The 7,614-nt window shown below is 38.7% G+C and overlaps 1 pseudogene; it reads right to left on the reverse strand.

The window, feature by feature from the left end:
• LOC107722447 (pro-neuregulin-3, membrane-bound isoform-like) overlaps nucleotides 1–7,614 on the reverse strand; it is a 161,183-nt pseudogene that overhangs the window by 4,147 nt on the left and 149,422 nt on the right.

The following is a 7,614-nucleotide window of genomic DNA, read 5'->3' on the forward strand; positions in this document are numbered from 1 at the left end:
ATATATATATCCTCCTGAGACCCAGCTATGGAGTTTTTGTCTCTGTAGTGGACATTATATTTTAGTGAATTTCTTTTAATAATCCGCAATTATACGAAGCTACGAGAATACTTTTTGTGCGAGAAAAAAAAATTAAAACTTTATTCAACAATTCGTCTCCTCCGCATCAACCTGGTGCCATTTTGGAGAATATCCGCTGGACATAAACAGTACAACAGAACACAAAAAGTATTCTTGTAGCTTTGTATAATTGCGGATGAACCACTGATGTCACATGGATTATTTTACCGATCTCCTTGCTACGTCTCTGGACTTGGGAACATTTCAGTTGCGTTGCTGTCTATGCAGGGTCAGACAGCTCTCAGATTCCATCAAAAATATCTTAATTTGGGCAGAGATGCCGCACTGCAGCCCTTCTGGCAGATACAGTACGGCTGAAGATTACATGGGCCAATAAACTGTTTTGCTCTCTCAGTGTTTTTACAAATTATTTTACAAATGATAAAGTGGACCTATTTAATTATTGAAGCCGTATTTTTAACTACTGAAGGCACAGTTCACAAAAAAAAAATCAGTCATCATTTACTCACACTCATGTCATTCCAAACCCATGACTTTCTCTTTTCTGCGAAACAACAGAAGAAAGTCAGCCACATGGGTATGGCATGATGGTGAGTAAATGATGACAGCATTTACATTTTGGGGTGAATTTTTAACCATACTTTAAAATGAATGAATTTCTGTCAGGACAACTCTGTGTAACGAAACTGCACAGGTACACAAAGTTTGAGAATTCCGATGCAGTTTTTATTAAAGGGGTAACCCACAATCAAAGTCCAAAACAGGTAAAGGTCCTAATATGGGCAATCAGTCCAAACAATAGCAACAGGGGAAAAAAACACAGGCAAAGGGTCATCCAGAGACAGGCAGGGAAACAATAGCAGGGACCCAGACAAGGAAGAACCAGGAAACAAGGTTTAGGAATGCAGTACTGACACATACAAGACTTAGCAATGAATGACAAATATGAACCAGGCTCATATAGGGTGAGCAGACATGGTTAACGAGACACAGGTGCAAACAATGAGTGGTGATGAGTCCGGGCAAAGGTTTATGGGAAATGAAGACCAAATGACAGAGGTATTGTTGGTGATCGTGACACTCAAAGAGAGTTTAAAGGGGTCCTATTGTGCTCTTTTACACTCTTTAAGTCTTGATTTTGTTTTGGGGGTGTACTAGAACAGGCTCTCATACTAGGTTGTTCGAAAAACACATTATTTTCACATATTTTACATTTATTATTACAACACGTCTCTCCCCAGTCTGGCATGAACGGCTCGAATAGTTCCTGTATCAAATGAAAGCCCGCCTTCCGAAATACGAAATGTGCTGTGATTGGTTAGCTTTGCCAGTGTGTGTTGTGATTGGCACCACTCGGCGCCTGGTCGGGAAATGTCATGCCCCTCACCATAGCCGCCTGCGAGCTTCAGTGTAAATATTGCATCAAAATCAAATCAATTTGAGCGCGATTTAAACCCGGATGATTGTAACCACTATTAATGACAGAATTTTCATTTTTGGGTGAACTAACCCTTTAAACACGTGAAGTGTTTCAAGGGGTCCTATTATGCTCTTTTACAAAGTCTTGATTTTGTTTTGGGGGTGTACTAGAACAGGCTCTCATACTAGGTTGTTCGAAAAACACATTATTTTCACATATTTTACATTTATTATTACAACACGTCTCTCCCCAGTCTGGCATGAACGGCTCGAATAGTTCCTGTATCAAATGAAAGCCCGCCTTCCGAAATACGAAATGTGCTGTGATTGGTTAGCTTTGCCAGTGTGTGTTGTGATTGGCACCACTCGGCGCCTGGTCGGGAAATGTCATGCCCCTCACCATAGCCGCCTGCGAGCTTCAGTGTAAATATTGCTCAAAATCAAATCAATTTGAGAGCGACTTAAACCCGGATGATTGTAACCACTTTGAGTTCGTTTGCCTTGGGAAAGCTAGCGTGTCTCCGACATAGTGATGATAACACTCGTTGCCTTCTCTAGTGCAGCTCAACCAGGTCTCGTCCCATTCATCGGTATTTGTGAGAAGTGCTATAGTTAGATCTTGGGGGAAAAAAAGAGAAATCGTTGCAATTTGTTGCATTTTATTGCTCACCTTCTCAAAGATTGTGGTATCACCTCATTGACCTCCACTTCCTGGAGATGTTTATAGGAATGAAGAGAATCTCGAGATCCTCCACTGAGATGATGGCCTGCTCTAGAGATGGGCGGAGTCCACTTTGAGACAGCTCGATAATCGGTTACCTTGTGTTTAAGGGCGGGGCTTGAGGAGAAGGAGCAGCTTCTGTAGAAACAGAAAAAAGCTTCCGAAGTGAGGAGACAAAGATTGAAGAGTTGGTTCTTCATCATGGTTGCTACCAATTACAATTATTATAATTCTTTTAAGTGTTTCATTTTTGACGTTAACATATGGTGCCATATTGAAAGCTGATTAAATTTCTTCCTCCGTTGCTTTCACTTCTGTGGAGAGGGACAGAGTGTCAGAAGTTTTACAATAGATGTGAAGCTCTTGGAAAGTACCTGCAGCGCTTCCCCATGGAGAGACTGCGATTATGATTTGGTAGGGAAACTTTAGAGCTGCTGAGAACTATGCTGGCCGCCTGCGGAGAGGAGAAACCATGGGCTCTTCTGCTCTGTAGAGACGAACAGGGAAATAAAAGATTATTGCAGACGAACAAAACTATATAGTGGATGACCTCACTATATATGATCTCACTGATGACATGTCATTTCCATCCATGTGTGAATGTTTAATGGGTGTTAGTAACCAAAGTGAGAGTGAGATGAGTGGATGAGTTAGTTGAGTGAAATGAAACCTGAACATTAATTAGGATATGCAAAATCTATTTCAAGCGATCTTTTTGATTCCTTGAGTCCAATTAAAGGTTTGCTGTGCATGCTTGGATTAGCAAGAGACACTGATCTGATATGCTGCACCCTGTGTCATTTACGCACTATATCCTTTTAAAGCATTTGTTCATACCCTAGTCAAATTTGAAATGTGAGCATAACATTGCGATTAGAAATGTCTATAAAATCATTTAAAAAACAATTTCAATAGCACATTGATTTGATAAACTATAATTACACACTGGGTTGAGGGAGAAATCACTCTTTCTAACCAAGTTCACATACTTGAATAATTATGTGACATTTAATTTGACAACTTCATTCCTATATCTGCTAGTGTAGGGCTGTGATTTTGTAGGTCAGTGGATGAATGCATAAAACAGCAACTGAGGCCTGAATATGGCTTGTTGGTCCAGCAAGATTTTTCACGTTTGGTTCAGGGTCCATCCTAATATAACTGATTTTAATTAATTTAAATTGCAGCTGAACTGCAGGGGATGTAAAATATCGTTCAGAAGTCTTGGGTCGATACAATTTTTTAAATGTTTCTGAAAGAAGCTTTTTATGCTCACCAAGGCTGCATTTATTTGATCAAAAATACAGTAAAAACAATCATAATGTGAAATATAATTACCAATTAAAATGCATTTGAATACATTTTAAAATGTCATTCACTCCTGTGATGGCAAAGCTGAATTTTCAGCAGCCATTACGCCTGTGTCACATGATCATTCAGAAATCATTCTGATATGCTGATTTGGTGCGTAAGAAACATTTCATATAATTATCATGGTTGAAAACAGTTGTGCTACTTAATATTTTTGTGGAAACCATGATACATGTTTTTTTGGAATCTTTGCTGAAAAGAAAGCTCAAAGGAAAATAATTTATTTGAAATATAAATCTTTTGTAACATTATAACTATCTTCACTGTCACTTTTGATCAATCTAATGCGTCCTTACTGAATAAAAATATTCACTCTTTCTTTCACTTTTGAATAGTAATGGGAACACATTTGTTTGATTTTGTTTCATGACTTAACTAGAACGGATAGCGAGCTGCGTACATCTGGGAGCCATGTGAACACTGTCAATGATGACAACCGCAACAACCACTCAGCAAAACATTAAAATCTAATTCCAGCGCCGAATTGCCACTCGTTATAACACACACTAACAAAATGAAAACTCTTGCTCAGCAATTAGAGATGCTTCCTCTGTATTATATACATCGCTGCTGCAAGCCATTTCATGAAGTGGTGTGGACACGACCAGCCGTAAATGACACCTATGATTGCTCTTGTGTTTTCTTAGTGTTGTACAGCATCTCATCTCACTTCCCCTCACTTGTACAGACAGATAAATGTAGGAACACACACACAGGCCAAAGACAAAATAAAGGGATCATGAACCAGTGTTTCCCCTGCCATTATATTCCCAGCCCCCCCAAAGGCACCCCCCCACCCCCCTTGAAGATCAAGTTAATTTTATTTTCTCTATAGCGCCACAACAGAAGTCATTTAAAGTTACCTTTCCTATAGAACAGGTCTATACCTCGTTCTTTTATTAAACAAACCTTAAATAGCCTTATGTTATTTATCTTATTTACATGAGGGCATGTCATTTCTGTCTCTACATTACATGGTCGCGCTCTCTGCATCGTGCACAGCTGAGTTCCGCCCCTATGCGCGCGCGCGCAACACACTCTCTCACACACACACACACACACACACACACACAAACGTGCGCACACTTCCACTCCCACTAGTATTTGTAAATATTTAGCCGCAAAACGACTATTTAAATATGAATTCTGCGTGTCTATGTGTTAATGAATGGCGCAGACGAGCGGTTTGGTGTACTACTTGTACTGAAGCGCGCGTTGCGCTTCCGGTGATATTAACGTCTGCCTTCTCACTAATGAGGACATAAATACATGAACAACTTTCAAATAATTAGACATGTTTTGGTAACAATAAAACATAAGGTTGGAAAAAATAAAACATTTCATAGGGCCCTAAACATGTAATTTTTGTTAACCTTTTGATAAATTGATGTTAAATTGTTTCAGTTTCATGATTTTAATTAATTAGACATGTTTTTTTGATTAATACAATTTAATTTAACCATTAAAAAGGAGTCCAGAAAAATGTAAACGGAAAGCCGTAAACCTAGGGGAAACACTGATGAACTCTGAAGAGAGGCCACATAGAAATGTTCACTCAGTGATATACAGGTCCCTCAGTGAGGGAAAGCCACTTTAATTAGACTTTACATTTAAACTGCAGATTAAACGAGACACACTCTGACTATTCTTCCTTTCGACTTCCCCAGTCAGGAATTAATCTCAGACAAGATAACATTAATAAATTCCTAAACTATTTTTTTAAGTCCCCTCTTAAAATCAAAGCCATTATCTGACAACAACCCAGCTGTCCAAGAGCAGCCAGCAATAAGTAACCCAAGACCCCCACTCGCCCCAAATGTTGCTAGAGCTGGAAAAGACTGCAGTTATTCCAGTTAGTGAAATCTCCCTCCCTCTGCCTGTCTCGTGGAACATCATTAAAACGATTGAGTTTGACTTTAAAGTAGTTTGGGGCCTTACAGCTGAAAAAGCATGTCCTTCTAACACTGCTGCTTCCTTGGGGACCTGTTAGCATTGTTCTTCTCTCCAACAAGAAAATTGGATGATTTCTGACCACCCTTTCATCGCCTCAGCAGGGTGAGAAAACTCAGAGGAAGAGAAGCAGAACAGAAGCTTTGCTTGCCGCTGTAATTGTAAAAAAAATTCTGAAGGAGGGGTGAAACATGCAAAATTCAAGTGAAGTCTGAACAAAAGGTTGGAGCTCTCCCTCTCAGCCTCTTCTTAAATTAATTTTATAGTCGTCTGCTACTAACTCAGCAGATATTGGTGATGATTATATAAGAAGTCCAATTAAAGGTTTGCTGTGCATGCTTGGATTAGCAAGAGACACTGATCTGATATGCTGCACCCTGTGTCATTTACGCACTATATGCATTTTCATATACATGATTTTGGTATTAAAGCATCTGTAAAGAAATGTAAATGTAAACCATTGGGAATAATTTAAGCTTGATTGCTCACTCTCATTGGACCTGATGACACACATTGGAACATGAGCCATCAACATTTGTGTATGGGATGAGAATGAACCGCCAAGTGGCAGCAGAGAGAGACTGATTTTCCAGTTTGGATAATGTAACTCTATTCATCCAGTTCTTCATCAGCTAGGTTGCTGGCTGCCTTTGACTGTTGCTTCAGATAGATGCAGTGTTTACTCCCCAAGCTGCATGCAGTGTTATTTCTGTCAGCTTGAGGGATCTTCGGAGCAGGTGGGAAAGCAGTAAAGCCGTGGAGGGCATCATTCCTCCAACTGCCTGCTGGCCAATTGTATTCATTACTGGTGACTGTTATGCACAGGGGACTTTATTTGAATATCCATAACAGCACATGTGGGTGACTTGATTTCCAACTGTACACGTATATATTTGGTATACGCATGGGTGTAGGCTTTTTTTGGACAAGCGATCATTATGTGCATTGCCAGCACAAATGGGGACTTCATGCAAATTGGCTCTCTTGGACATAAACAAACAGCAGCTGCGAGACGTCACCTTTTGAAGCTGGAGGGTGCTCTCCAGTCTGGGGCTGGATTTAGACATGAGACCCGAGGTATTGATAGTACAGTCCCTCAAGTTGCGAATTTCAGTCAGATGGGCTCGATGCTTCTCTCTTTGTCTCCTGCAAAGTGTTAACACATTTTTAAACCACAAAATTTAATTTTCTGTAATGAGACTCAGGTCAGTGAAACATAAGAGAAAAGCAACAATCTAGTTTAGTTTGCAACAAATTTTTAGAAATGTACTCTTTGTATCCATGTTGGTTTTGTGTGATTTCAAAAATATTCCTTATGTCTTAAAACATGAGTGTACACATTACTTTAAAAAATGTTTTAAAGAAAACGTTTTTTTGTCTCATTACAAATATCATAAATTATTCATTTAAAAAATATTGTTTTTGGGGAGTTGCATCATATGACATTTTACAAACCTTCCCTTGTCACGAAAATGTTGAAATTATTTCGATATTTCATGAGACCGTGGCACGCGAGACCAAAGAAAAACAGCTTTTCAAATATTAATAAGCAGTGAAGTAGTTTTGTTAAAATATTTATTTTCTAAGAAACAACAATAAAAGATTATGCCAAACTACTAAATAATGTTTTCTTTTCAAGAATTTCATTTTTAAATAGGAAATCATAGAAGAGGCACAAGCCATTGTATGTATGAATTGCAATTTTAATTAATTTTTGATTGTCTTTTTATTTGTTATTATTTATATTACCTTCAAAAACCAAATACACTCAGACTTATGTTGAAACAATGTTATTCCAAATTCCAAGGATGATTGGGACTCACTTGTTTTTGCAGTAAAGAGCCATGCAAGCCAATCCCAGCAGGCTGATCCCCATGGCTATGCTGAAGATGGACAGTATCTGTCTCTGATAGGTTTCTGCACTCTCTGAAAAGACAGACAATACAGTAGCACACACTTCAGGCTTTATTCACAGTCATCACTATGCCAGTCTTGATTGAACAAAAGAATCTTGTGTAGCTAATTGGCTCTTATAGGTTGTAAAAAAAAAAAAAAAAAAAGCCACAATAATG

This window comes from Sinocyclocheilus rhinocerous, unplaced genomic scaffold, assembly GCF_001515625.1.
Source record: "Sinocyclocheilus rhinocerous isolate Xijiao unplaced genomic scaffold, SAMN03320098_v1.1 scaffold1175, whole genome shotgun sequence".
NCBI lineage: Eukaryota > Metazoa > Chordata > Actinopteri > Cypriniformes > Cyprinidae > Sinocyclocheilus > Sinocyclocheilus rhinocerous.